General features: G+C 38.8%; 1 protein-coding gene across 5 annotated transcripts in view; it reads left to right on the top strand.

The window, feature by feature from the left end:
• Nucleotides 1-13,322, top strand: part of TRIM2 (tripartite motif containing 2) — a 111,130-nt gene that overhangs the window by 18,724 nt on the left and 79,084 nt on the right. Inside the window, exons 1-2 of one of the 5 annotated variants that reach the window (XM_038178399.2) lie at nucleotides 4,054-4,297; nucleotides 4,656-4,973. The exons of 1 other annotated variant lie outside the window; for it this stretch is intronic. The gene's annotated coding sequence lies outside the window, so the exon portion shown is untranslated. Of the gene's footprint in view, nucleotides 1-4,053; nucleotides 4,298-4,655; nucleotides 4,974-5,120; nucleotides 5,517-13,322 lie in introns of those variants that run through there. 3 more of the 5 variants (XM_072037379.1, XM_072037381.1, XM_021273334.4) reach the window with 3 other exon arrangements.

Below are 13,322 nucleotides of genomic sequence, written 5' to 3'. Positions count from 1 at the left end.
CTCTGAAAGCAGTTTGTCTGACATTGCTCGGAAAGCACCTGTTGAACCCCAGCAAAACAGTTCCTACCATCCAGGACCCAGAAACCTGGTACTACTCCTGACGAGCAGCCAATAACTGAAGCAGAGACTGGACTTGCCAGGTTAGTGCCTCAACCAGCAGCCTGACTACTAGGTTACACGGTGGTCTTTGTTCTCTTCTTCATTCCTTTTGTTATTTACTAGTAGCAGGACAGCTGTTTCAGGAAGATTCCTACCTTAGAATAACCTAAAATATATTGTTAAAGAAGGGGAATGTTGGTTAAACTTTCATCTGGATGCTAGTGGAGTTGAGCCACATGCTCTCATCTTGGAGTATTGTAATTGCCTCCCATCTCTTTGCCAGTCAACTTTTGTGAGAAAGGGTAGGGGTAGGCAGTTAATTCCAGGTAGTGGCTGTGTATGAACCCCAGCCAGAGGTGGGCATTTTCCTGCAACCCAGATGAGGATACCAAGTTCATGAATAGAGTGTAAGGTCTCTTTTTTGGCTTTCCCCAATAACTATCTTAGACAGCTCTGTGCTAGTGTGCTGGCTTTTGTGGGTGTCATTCCTGTGGACTGCTTAAGCTAAGAACTCTTGGCAGGGGAAATCTGCAACCTATAAGGCACCTGGCAGTTAGGATCTGGCAACCCTGCCTGTGTGTCTTTGTAAATCTGTCTCCCCCTTTATTTATTTCTATCAAGTAGATAGAAAGAAGGACCTTTCTCCGTAATACAGGAGATGATTTCCATAGCAGGAAAGAGACTGCTGTATCAAAAGCAATATAAATCTGATGTAATTCCAGGGTATCGACTGTTGAAGTAGTTTGTCTATGTAAAAGCCTTGCATGGAGCTAATTAAGGCAATGTGTGACCTAGAAATTTCTTTGGAATAACTGTTATATTGTACAAAGGTTTCTATTGACACTTCTCTCTACCTTTGAGGAAGGCCATATGTAATATTGTGTTACTAATACAGGGTTTTCTTAAGCTTGATGTAATGAGATAGGAAAAGATGTTGGAAACATAATAAGTACTGCTGGAATGGGTAGATAGCATTTTAGATATAACCACTGAAAGTCAGCATTTCTCAGCTGTGTGTTAGGCTGTAGGATTGCTATCATGTTCAGTGACAGGTGCCAAACAGTGTCCGTGTTGTAATAGCTCAATTACATGTTTTCTGAGTCTCTTTGCGAAGAGACAATTATTGCAGATCCAGAGCTGTCAAGAGAAGTTTGTAGTCCCGGAGTGAGCTAACTCTGTGCTGGAAGGAAACTAACAGCAAGTTCACGAGTTACAGCTGCATCTCTGCGTGCCTGCGCCCTGCTGTGAACGTAAATCTTTCTTTTGTCAGTCTAACTGCCTTCTCAGCAGTATCTCAGCCAGGTCACTTAGTGCGATCAGAAATCTGTGCAGTTTGAGATCCCCACGTAGCTAAAGAAGGAATTTAGAGGAAGAAACATAAGTGCTGCAATGTTCCTTCTTAGGTTAACTTACTGGGAGTACACTGGTAGTAATGAGATGCCTGTTTCTGAGTTTGATGCCCAGACGCCCCATCCTATCCATGAGGAAGCAGCAGGTGTCTATGAATTGGTTATTTGCATAGGTAAATGGTGATGGATCCAAGTTCATGCTGCCTCTGTGCTGAGCTGATCAGTTAAAAAATAACTTGGTCTAGAAGCCACGAAACCAACAATAACAATTGGTTATTATTCTGCGATGGGAGAATTGGTACAGCTATGAGAATTAGTTGAGTTTTCTCATTCTATGTCAGATGTTTGCTGTTTTTTCTTCATTTCTTTACCCTCTTTGGTTATAATATTAATTTCTCAATTTGCCCCTCTTGCAGTCTTTGTGCAACATACTCTTAGAAGTTCAAGATTTTACATAGCAAAATGTCAGAATGATGTGAATTTAAGTGACAGTTTAGCTCTTTCTAATTTGCTCACAGAGTATTTTCACTTTTATTGCTTTTCTTTTGAGTATATTTTCTTTCCTAGGGCACTAAATATTTGTTTCATTAGACATTGTCTAATTATTATGTGATTTTGTATGTAGGATTAATTTGGAAAGATGATAAAAATGTTTTCTAATTTCATTTTTTTTTTTTTTTATTATTTTCAGTTTTGCAAGGCAAAGGGTTGTTTGTAATACACTGGTTGTTGTGTCCTGTGGATAGAACATGAGATCAGAGGTTCAAAGATCAACTGTCAGAGAGGCCTGACTCCTGTGTAATATTTGACTAAGTATGAAACTTCTTTGATTTATCCAATATCACAGTCACATAAGGTGCAGAGAATGTTCTGGTGGTGGCAACCTTTGTCAAATCCATTTGAAATTAACACCATGCACCAAACTTCCTTTGTTTTTCTCTGTAAAAGAGAGATAACGTTTAATACTTTCACATCTTCATAGAACACTTGAATTTTGGAAGAAAGAGAAAAAAATATCAGCCAATCTGTCAGTATGATTGTCAAAGTAGGTGTATATTGTGTAAGTCAGTTTGGGTATTCAATGCAATTAATGGAGCAGTTTTCTTCTTTAGTTTAAAAGTCAAACTTTTCCCAGTCAGGGAAATCCCTTCGCTTGGGTTTGTCTTACTGGATGTCCCAATCACTTGTGTCACCAGCTGCTTTTTAGTGAAACCTTGCTCTTGGTTCTTGAACACCTGCTTGGAGAAGCAACATCCCGATCAGCACCTTGCCTTCAGGCAGCACGGGTCATCTCAGCCTCGTGAGATTGTAGGTTGTGGGGCTTCAATCAATGCCTTGTCCCACCTGGAGAACCCCTTTGCACAGTGCAGCGCAGGAGGACTTTGCTTAAATTTTGGGGAAATACTCTGTAGGCTGTGTTATCTTTTGTTCATCTTCTGAGTAGGCATAAAGGAAAATAATCAGTCCCCATGTATATTAGTGTATTTTATGCTAATAAATTTGCTAGATTGACAGGTAAAGAGAGATTGTGATCCACTGAGTCACAACCCTGATACCTCAAAGATAGGCTTTTACTCGTGTCTCCCCAACAAGATTCTTCAAACTGAGATCTCTTATTTTGTGTAAATGTATAGTTCTGACTTTTTAATCATTTGACTTGTGTTTTTTCTTAATAATAAAAGGGCTATCTGCAGGTGTGGCTGGAGGGGAGACAACACCTTCCTGCCTTACAGAAGTCACTAAACATCTGTTACATGACCATGACTTCATGTCATTTCCAACACAGGCAGGTCTTAAGCTGCTGAATTAGAAGCCTGCACAGCCCCATTACCAGGGCCCTCATCTTCCCGTCTCCCAAATAGGATCGGATAATCTGCCCTCCCTGCCATGGCTGTGGACAGGTTCGTCTCCTCCCAGCTGAGAGGAAAGCCATGTAAACAGCAATTTGCCTGTTCGCTTTCTGCTCCACTGCACACTATGCCTCACTGACTCGTACAGCTCCTTCCAGTCACTTCCTCGAGTTTTAATGTAGCACAATCTCATAATGTCTAATGAGTGATTCTGAAGCTGATATTTCCGTTTTGAATGTAGTAGATGTAGTGAGATCTCCATTGCTGGAAGAATAAACAGGAAAAAAAAAGCCTCTACACTTCAATGTGCAGTATCGATTGCTACATTGAGCCATAATGTCAACTAAATGCCTCCCTTTCTCCTCGCTTCCCATAAATGCACAATAATAGACCTTGCTTACTGGAATTTAGAAATTATTTTCTTTGTGAGTGGTGCTGTGACAGTGCCCGCTACATTCTCGTTTAATTTGTAATATCATTTGTATATTTCGTATTTCGGATACAATTTTTAGATAACTATCTTTCTTGCCCCCAAAACTAATCAGCACTAATTTTGTAATGAGAATTTCAGTGTTACCTTATTATTAGGAAGAATCTAGGCCATATGCATTATGTAAGGTTGCCATAGGAACAGTTTCTCTGAGGGGTAAACCGACTGTCCGTAGTTTCCACAGAAACCACTCCCTGCTGAGACAGGTGCCTCCAAGGGAAGTGAAGGGAATATAAATGAGAGAGAAAGAGACGCACACAGCTGTCATACGATCTCTGCAGCATCCCCACATTGCTGCAAATTCATTTCTGGGTTTATTTTTAGCCTGTAGTTTTTGTCTGTATGTCTGGCACCTTCTCTTGGCATGTAAACTCTGCCCATCCCTCCCTCACCTGGAGCTGGTTTTGCAGATGGAGGTCCGGAAATGCTCCACCTTGGCAGTGAACCGACCACATCTGATAAGAGAGTCCAGTGCTCTGGGAACCACAGTGCATGGGAGGATTTAAATGGTAAATGAGAACTTTCCCCCTTTTATTAATTCAGTTTTTCTGAAAGAAGTCAGCAAAGGCAGATTTGGAAATAATTCCTTCTGGAGAGGAGTTGGCTATCTCGACTAATTTGTCGGTTAATGGTTTTATTATTTTTGGGTACCAGCAGTTGCTGCTAGGAAAAATGTGTGATGAAAGATCAGGAGTTAATTCCTTTTTGCAACATCAATTCCTAGGATTTGTTAACTGAGGAAAAAAAGCCATTTCTTTTAATATGCTTAAATGTCACTGAAGGCAAGTATGGATTCACATTTCTGAAATCCTTTGGCACATTTCTCCACAAATAATGTTGATCTGTTTTATTTTTTTTTTCTTCAAGGGAAATAAAACCATGACATTCATTCAAGGCTTAGTGCGGCCATAGCTACAGATTAACACGCTGGCTACTTCATCTTCATCCTGTCATCTCTGCTGCTTTATGGGGAAAGCAGGCTGACATGGTTATTAAATCTGGCAGCTGTGTTGTATGCACATGGGAAGAAAGTAGAGCACAGCATATAGAAAATGAGTAGCTTTCAGATAACTGCCTTCTTTACACTGCTACAAGGCTTGAAACGCAGCCTAAAAAGCTCCTTCTCCTCTTTGTAATCACCAGTCGTTGGATCAGTGCGCAAATATTGCAAATACAGTTGCAAATGTAAGTATTCCTTGCCTGTGTGCTGCTTTCAGATTGCTAATTAGGGTTTCTACCTTGGTGTTCTGCTTGAAAAAGCAGAGAGATGAAAGCTGAAAACATCCCGACAGGGAAGGCTTCTATGCAGTATTGTTTCAGCTTTCAGTGGAAGAGCTGCTAAGGGAATGGGATGCATGAAAGCTTTCCAGAACAAATAGTTTGCAGTTATGTTTGTTGATTTTGGGGATATCTGCTTGCCACTTTGTCTCCGAGGGAAGAACCCAAGCAAATGCAGGGGGTGCTTCTAGATAGATAGTTTTGTTAGATAAAATTAGATATGCAGTGGGAAAGATACTTCAGTATTAATAGGCTGCTTGTGAACATATAGGAGAGAAATCTGCCGTGGTATTTTTCACCTCGAATCTTTTCTTTGAAAATCCAAAAATGCAGAACTGGACTTCTCATTAAGAAACTCAGCAGTACCTTATTATCGGAAGCACAAATAGTCATCATAAGGGGCACCAGTAAGTCTGCATCTGACCTGATAAGAACAATGAACGTAGCACGGTGAGCGATGCATGTTTTTCACCAATCTCACTCTATTTGTACATGAAGAGGATCTTTATCTGCTTTGTGGCATGAAGGCAGGATGGTAAGGTTGTTGGGAAGTAGCGGAGTTGCAGGTTTCTTGGTGTCGCGGTAATACTGTAAAGAAGAGAATTGGTATTTGTTGAGTGTTTTTTTTTTTTTTTTTAATCTCTTAGCACTGAAGACACAGCATCCTGTTTTTTTTAGCTTCCCTTCTAGTTCAAAGCTTCTGTAGTACCATTGTTCTATTGAGTTCATGGCTAGTGAATTCATAGTATTCTGTGAACAAAATCTGTTTATTGGAAACAGCCTGCAATCAGTGACAAGTATAAATGTCAGATAACTGCATGAGAAATGCAGGCTATAGCCAGTTTGTCTGAGATGCCATGTCATGTTTCTTGCTTTATTTACGCGAGTTTTTGCTTCCTAGGGACTGCTTCGGTACTGTAAGCTTTTTTTGAACCTCGTGAAAAAGTCATGATAACAGTTAAGAGGTGACTGCTGTGAAATGACTAGAGAGACAGTATGTTGTATTGTTTGGTGCAAGAACTAAACGTATTCATAGTATTACTGTCTCTATAATGCTGTTATAAGACAGGTTATGTGCTTGGTCCATCTGTTGTTTAGAAGCTGTTTTTTCAGTATTTCAGCTTCATCTTACAGATGTATACATAGAAATGCCTGTCTTCGTTGTAGGAACTGAAAGGTGATTTTGGAGCTTCTCTTCCTCTTGTCCTCAGTGCGTACCCTACTCCCACCCTCCCCGTACACAGTTAGAAATTAATAGCTTCTCTGAAACTTAGCTCTGAAAACGGTCATTTTCGATGACAGCCGTGGAGCTAATCTTCCCAAGCTTGAGTGGCAGCAAGCCAACTGCTGAGACAAGTGGTGACCTTTTAGGACAATGTCTCTCACAAAAATGTCAAAATGTTAAAATGGCAGACATCAAATGCCATGTGTGCAGGGAAAGGGTGTCAGCTGGCAGGCTTTTGGCTGAAGGCAGTTAATCCACTGCTTGCCTGGATTAAATACGGAAAGCCCCTGCTTAAGTCTATAAAATGTAGAGAAATAATTCATGTGTGTCCTGAATCATTTCAGATTTGGGACATGGATGAAAAATCTCAGGTGTTTTACTTAAAATCTGCTCTCGCATCTTCCTGACAGATATCCAAAAAAGCATCCTTTGTACACTTTGCACTTTGAACCATATACCAGTTTTTCTCCCAGATCTCATCCACGATGTAAATTGATCTTGATGAAGCCTAAGCAATGTTCATTGATGTGCATGCAGCTGGATGCTGAAATTCGGAAAGTGTGTGCATTGACTTTTAGGCATGTGCTCACTGAATGTTAAACAATCCCCTGCAGTTCTTGGTGCTGCAGCCCCGAGCTGAAACCTCATTTGTAATTATGTACACTGATGCTTTGTAGCTTTCTTTGAAAGCAGTGAAGTCTGACCATTCCCATGCCTTCTGCTGTGTTAGCCTCTTGCAGATACCTTTACCCTGGTAAACAGCACAGAACCAGATCAGTGATGCTGATCGCCAGCACTGTAGGTGTGTCATCCCCCCCCGCATATTTCAGGGAGGTGTGGGAGATGAGAAACTACCCAATCCTGTACCTTGGCCTGTAGGAAAGCAGTATGGGTGGTTGGAAACTAACCAACTATCCTGTTCGCCTTTTGGTTGACCTCACTTGGAGAATTAGAAAGGTTAAACCAGTGTCTGTATCAGGCCAGTCTTGTCTGGCCAGGTTGCAACTGGCCATAGTTGAAGAGAACTTTCAGCGTTCTCTATGCAAAATACAGGATGCGCTGCCAACGCAGGTAACCCCTGCAAAGCAGTCAATGACCAGAGTTTTTCTTTCCAGTCATTATTATGATCCACTCCTGTTTCCTAATTCCCTACATGAAGAATTGTGAAGCACATGAGGTAGGTAAGGACAAATTTCCTTAAATGTATTTCCTCCTTGCTGTTTCTCCCTCCCACCTCTCTTCTAATTTCTATCTGCTTTTCCACAAGCACTTCCATGATTTGTGATTTACCAAGACTTAGAAATCTGTCTGGAAGAAGAGTATTATGCTTATCTAGTTGAGGAATAAAAAGGAAACTGATGTACTGCTTGACGTAACCAATCACAAGAAAGCTACCTACAAGGAATTCTGGATTTTGATTTTCAAACAGCAAGCCACATGTAGTTACGGTCTATTTAGTCATCCATGATAATTAAAAAAAAAAATAAACAAACAAGATGCTACTGTTTTTCTGTGGACTTTGCACGAAGAAGAAATCTGAAGAAAGTAATCGGGTCTATTCATTCAGTTATAAATTGTTTTTAATCCAATATACAGGGCTTGTTTGTTTCCTAAAAAGCCATGCAGAGTCAGATCAATTTGTTAAACATTATCAGTCATTACACCTGATATGAAATTCTGATCACAGCAATGGCATTTTCACTTTATTCTGCATATTAGATTATTACTCTCCTATTTCTGTATCATCCAGGAACTCTCTTATTGGAATATTACTGAGCTAGATACTGTATAGAAACAGAAGGTAATCCTTGGACCTAGATTACTTACAAGCTGTTGTAAAAATAAAGTGAAAGCTTAGCCATGAGGGAAAGAAGAAGCAAATATTTTACTTATATGTGATCCACATGTCAAATCTTATCATACAACCCGTTTTTGTGTTTGTATTTTTATCTGAAGTCAGAATACTGATGTCAGTGGTATGTTGAAACTGAATTGGTCATGAGGATGCCAGAGTTTTGCCTAGATATGAGTTGAAATTGCATGTAATTAAAATAAGAAAATGTATACTTACTGTGACCTTATTTCAAAACTGTCATACTGATTCACATGGAATGGAATATTTGCCTTAGGCTGTTAGAGTTTAGCTATGAAGTTAATGAAGTATATTAATTGAAATTAACTCCACTGACCAAAGCATGACTACAATTACAAGTAGTTGTAGACCAGTAATGAAGATTTCCCTTAAAATCATTAAGACACTATTTTATTATTGACTTTAGTAATTACTAAGTTAATAATGTTGATGATAACCTTAATTACCAGGGCAATAATATTCATTATTAAGTTTAATGAAGCATATTTACCTGCAGTTACTTACAGGATCTAAATTTCAATGTTAATTATTGGAATGAAACAGCAGCAACATGACACTTGGCCGTCAGATGGTAATCACCATGATGGACTCATCATGGATCATGTACTGTGAACAGTGGGGCTCATAATATCCGTGTTTTCTGTAAAGCCAATTTTTCCTGTCTTTCTGCTCCTCACCCATTTTACAAGTAGATTTCAGGATAAGTCACACATCTGTTAACATCACCTTTTCTGCTATGTTTTGTTTGAAGGGTATGGTGTAAGGTAGGCAGTGTTTTTTTTATACCCATAAACAAGAACTGAATCTGCCATGTGAAATAAGTCAGAAATACCCATATTATAATATGCTATTCCATCGAGATGGTATTTCAGTGTGTACAATCTTCAGATCATCCTTCATGAAGCAAGGCTGGAGCACATGAATGCAAGCTACAGCTTAACTGAGCAATGTGTAACTGACATATCTGAGCAAAATTGTATAATTATTCTTTCTGGACATTTATATTGTGCATATGATTTCTAGTTGCCATTTTTAGTATGAGGGCATGAACCTAGCTATATATGCAGCACTAAAAATTCTAAAGAATCCCAGAGGGTCAAATTGCAGTTGGAAAACTGCATTACCTTGAATTTGATTTTTATTTTTTTATAAATTTATTTCAGGTTGAAACTACTCTGCAATACTATCTTCTTCTGTATTGACACTGCAACTTGTATAACTATATTACTATGTTATATAATTATGTTATCATAAAAATACACAAAGCTAACAGTGGGCATTAGTAATGGGACAAAATTTAAATATATTCTGACAGTGGTACTGTTGTCCCTTCCAGAAGGCAGTTGCAAGAATCTAAATGAATGGAAGCTGCTGAACGTGAAAGGTTATTGTACTCATCAACTGTCTTTTTTTTTCCTTGAATGCAGGGAACAATGAATAAAACAATTCTGAAAGATTATCTGCAAGCATGCAATTATCTAGTTTGATCTGAATGGATAAAGTAGTATCTTATCTGGTTTGCAAGTACTTTGAGAGGATTTTGCAGAACTCATTAGTTCAGGAGTATTAGGACAGGTGCCTTTTGCTATGCTATGATTCCCCAATGCTATGATTCCCAAATGGATAAGCTAGAATGGCCAAGGCAAAATAATTTATCCCCAGGAGTAGTATGGATTACTGTTAAGGAGTTTCTGAAATCCTGTCCTATCATTCACATATTTCAAAGCATTACTAAAAGTAATGACCTGATTTTAAAGATGATAGATGAGAAATAACCACTGCAGCTTGTTTGTCATTTAGAAAGATGATTAGTATTAACTTTTAAAGGCTTCAGTTCTTTTTAGTTGTCTTTACAAAGACATTCCAAAATGTTAAATACTCACTGGTCTGAGTTTTTTTTTTTTTTTTCCGGATTCAGTGGGAATCAATCAAGGGGCCTTTCTTAAGAACTGAGAGAGTCTATAGACTAAAAGTGAGCTTCCTCTGCATTGTTACAAACCTACTTCCATTCTTTGCTGGATGGAAATAAGTTCATTAAAATATAGCTCTGGTTCTGCCTCAGCGGAGTGTAGAAAAATAATTCCTCCTGCATACCAGGGCTAGGTTTTGTTTTGTCTTTGAAAGAGGAGGTTGGTATTGACTCCCTTGACATTGAGTTCTTTCCTACTGACATATCTGAATCCATTGCGCGTTACAACTCTCTTATAGTATGTGTAGCCCTCAAACGGATTTTAAATTAGCCATTAGTTTGTGCTGAGGTGTTAGGTGAGTCCTATGTAAAAGCAAACCAATGAGTCTGAAAACTGATTAAAGAATTAAATCATCTAATACCCAAATCATTTTAATGAGCTGGAGTTCTTAAGGCAATATGTATATTAACCTTCAGCCAAGATGTAGCCATCCTACAAGTGAATGTAACTCAATACTGAATATTCTCATGGCAAAATTTTACCCTGAAGGGGCTTCCAACCGTCATACTGTTCCACCCAGCAGGATGGCCAAAGTACTCTTTTATTTGATTCTGCGATTCACAAAATGATGGCTGTGCAATTTAAGATGTAAAACAACGAACTTGTTCAGCTTATTTTGTTTTTAAGAGCATGCTGAGAGTTAACAGCAGGGCTTATAACATGGATGGCTTTGTATGGTGCTAATAATAAACACCGTAGTATGGAAATCAAAGACCTAGAAATCAATAATCATTGATGAGAAAAGTCATTGTTCTCATGGTAATTACTAGGAGACTCGTGATGGTTTGCTTTGATCCTGACCTTGGTTCTTCATGCACTGAAATAATTTCAGCTAATTCATTTTTTCCAGAATGTTAATTTCTTGTTCCATGTCAGACAGTGTAGGCAAGGGAGGCCCACAATGTAAAACACCATTATTCTTATATTTTGGGAATTATCAGTTTGGTCTCTTGGGGCAACAAAAAGTCACATCATTGTTTTCAGGTAATGTTTTTTAAAAAACAGGTCTGTCCTTAAAAAGTTTTCTGAAGAAAGCACAAAAGTTTTTTTGCGTTGCTTGCTTTGAAGATATGAGGGCAGTCAGACGCATAGGGGACCTCACCTGACTGTACGTCCTGTGGAGGGCTAAAAGAAGAGAGCTTTCTGACACTCCTTGATCTAGCTAGTCCTTGGAAAAACAGGGGTGGGCGTTAAGCAACCCTGATTTATTGAGCTGGGAAAAGGTTGCTTAGATCTTTCAGCAGCAGAGACCCCCCACTAGTCTGACCCTATCCTCTGAAAAGCTTTTTCCTTTAAAAATACTTCCCCTCTATCTGTTGCTGAGGAAAGTTTGAGTATGGCCAGAGCAAGAAGTGGCACAACATTACCGTGTTGTCAGTTGTGCTTCTGGTGAGCTATCCAAATAAAGGTATTTGCTATTACTAAGGAGAACTCGAGAGAGCTCTTCAACTGACTGCTTCAGTCAGGTGTGGAGATTAAAAGTAGGTGCAGGGGTGTCTGTCGCACTGTAATTCTCTAGGTCAGTGGGGTGTTGTCTCTGTCTGTGAATGGATGTGTATACAAAGAAGTCCATAGTAGTTTGTTTATCTACTGATTCAGAGCAGATGCTCAAATAGCACAACTTTTATGAAGGATGAATTGATAAAGAGTGCAGCTGGGATGTGGTTGGTACAAGAAACTCCATCCATCATTTTCCGAAAGGCACAATGAATGGCTTAATTGTTGCTGCTAACAATTGTTGGCCATTTTATTTGCTATAGACAACGTATGATCCCACTAAGAGCCAACTCAGAGAAATACAGTGACAGAGGAGTCTTTTTTCCATTCATTTGACTTCATTCACTGCACAGATTCCCTCTGGACCCTGACCTTTGAATACTGCTTACCTGCAGAGGAGACAGCCAGCAGCTCACATCTTGTCCATCGTGAGGTCCTGAGCTGCCTAACATAGCTCTAAATGGGGAAAGAACAGCCCTGACAGTAAGGAAATAGTGTTAGTAAAACATGCAAGAAAAAAAAAGCCAACACTGTTTCATGCTGGGAAATCTGTGTACAGCAATACGTAAAGTTACTACCTTCTGAGCCACCCATGGGAATACTTCTCCTCATATCAAAGAGTTTTCTTCAGAGTCTTGCAAATGTAATCTGGCCTCTTCTGTGTAACTGGGTTCAGTGTGTCTTGTTTCATATCTTCCTCAGTTGCAAGGCTTATATAAAAAAGGCTATCTCTGGTGCAAGCTTAATTTTACTGCAGTATTGACATCTCTAGAGGACTTCACAAAATATTTGATGTTTGTCTTTCTTTCTTTTTTTTTTTTTTTTTGAACAAAATGCCTATCTGAATGTGTTTTTGTTTGTTTTTGTTTTGTTTTTATGTTTACATGTTAACAGTCTCCTGTTCCTTTCTGGCTGACTTGTGCTTTTTTGATATCTTTAACCTGTCTTTAAAATGACCAAGAAATATAGCTTTAAAATAAGTCAATTAATTAAACAATTGCTTAATTTTAGCGATTATCAATACCTCCTTTTACGAGATCTCTTTCAGCTTGAGTCAGAAGGCAACCAAGAGCAAACAATCAGTTCTAAGCAAGAAACCTCTTTCAAACATGCCACATGGCTCATCTCGACAAACATGCAGAGAAGCACAAGTGAATACACAGAAATTCCCAAGGCCTGCTGTTCATCCAGACTCTGGGTACTGTGCAGTATTGCCTCACAACCCATTTTGTTCCTTGCGTGCAAATGGACTGCAGTGTGCAAGCTGTAATTTAATCCATGCCATAGACAAGGTCAACACAAAGGCCCTGGTAGGGCACTGGGCTGTAGTCAGGCAGCTGTGACTGTTTTAACAGAAATCAGGGAGTCCTTGCTCAAGGAATGAGGCAACATACTCAGTACTTCTAGAGCAAGAATAGCACTAAGACCAATTGCTGAAAGAAACACTTTATATATATATAAATTATATATATATATATATATATTATATTATATATTATATATTATATATTTTATTTATATATATATAAATTTATATATATATCAATTATTTTAATGGCAGTTAAAAAAAAAATAAAAAATTGAGGTGGAACTGATTTCCTGTAACTGTAAAAAAAAAACATAGCGCTGCTGGATCTAAGTTACAGATACTTCAATTTTTTTCTCATTCTGCATATCTTCAGAAAGTCTTT

This window comes from Anas platyrhynchos, chromosome 4 (assembly GCF_047663525.1).
Source record: "Anas platyrhynchos isolate ZD024472 breed Pekin duck chromosome 4, IASCAAS_PekinDuck_T2T, whole genome shotgun sequence".
NCBI lineage: Eukaryota > Metazoa > Chordata > Aves > Anseriformes > Anatidae > Anas > Anas platyrhynchos.
The sequence above is the reverse complement of the archived record's forward strand: the minus strand, read 5'-3'. Positions and strand labels throughout refer to the sequence as shown.